Here is a 319-nt window from a genome sequence, read left to right as displayed (position 1 = left end):
AGACTGAGATAGCTCCTTGTTGTTGATGCAGAGTGGAAGGAAGCCCTCCTCTGGAGTATTTATTAGTTCTTTCCACCAAGGCTGCATCAGGAGTGGAGTTCTGGACTGCTATTGGCCAAGTGGGAGACTGTCCCGTCTAGGGAACACTGCCTCTGATTGGTGGAAATCTGTTACTTTCTCTTCCCATCATTACAATTGAGGCCTCCACATGAGGGTCACCCAAAGCTATCCCCCACCTACTTCATACCGTGTCTTTTCATGTAGGATCAGGACAGGAGACCAGAGGAACCAGTACTTCTCTGGCTGCAATTTTTAAAAA

The 319-nt window shown here is 47.6% G+C and overlaps 1 protein-coding gene across 4 annotated transcripts in view; it reads right to left on the bottom strand.

Annotated features, from left to right (window-relative positions):
- The window catches only part of PAX3 (paired box 3), a 99,238-nt gene extending 99,200 nt beyond the window's left edge, over nucleotides 1-38 (bottom strand). For all 4 annotated transcript variants that reach the window (XM_075569682.1, XM_075569684.1, XM_075569683.1 and 1 more), the window contains exon 1: nucleotides 1-38. This exon is cut by the window's left edge and continues 349 nt beyond it. The gene's annotated coding sequence lies outside the window, so the exon portion shown is untranslated.
- Between the last annotated feature and the right edge of the window lie 281 nt (nucleotides 39-319).

Source organism: Ascaphus truei, chromosome 14, assembly GCF_040206685.1.
Source record: "Ascaphus truei isolate aAscTru1 chromosome 14, aAscTru1.hap1, whole genome shotgun sequence".
Lineage (NCBI taxonomy): Eukaryota > Metazoa > Chordata > Amphibia > Anura > Ascaphidae > Ascaphus > Ascaphus truei.
Note: the sequence above shows the minus strand (reverse complement) of the source record. Positions and strands in the feature narration are given on the sequence as shown.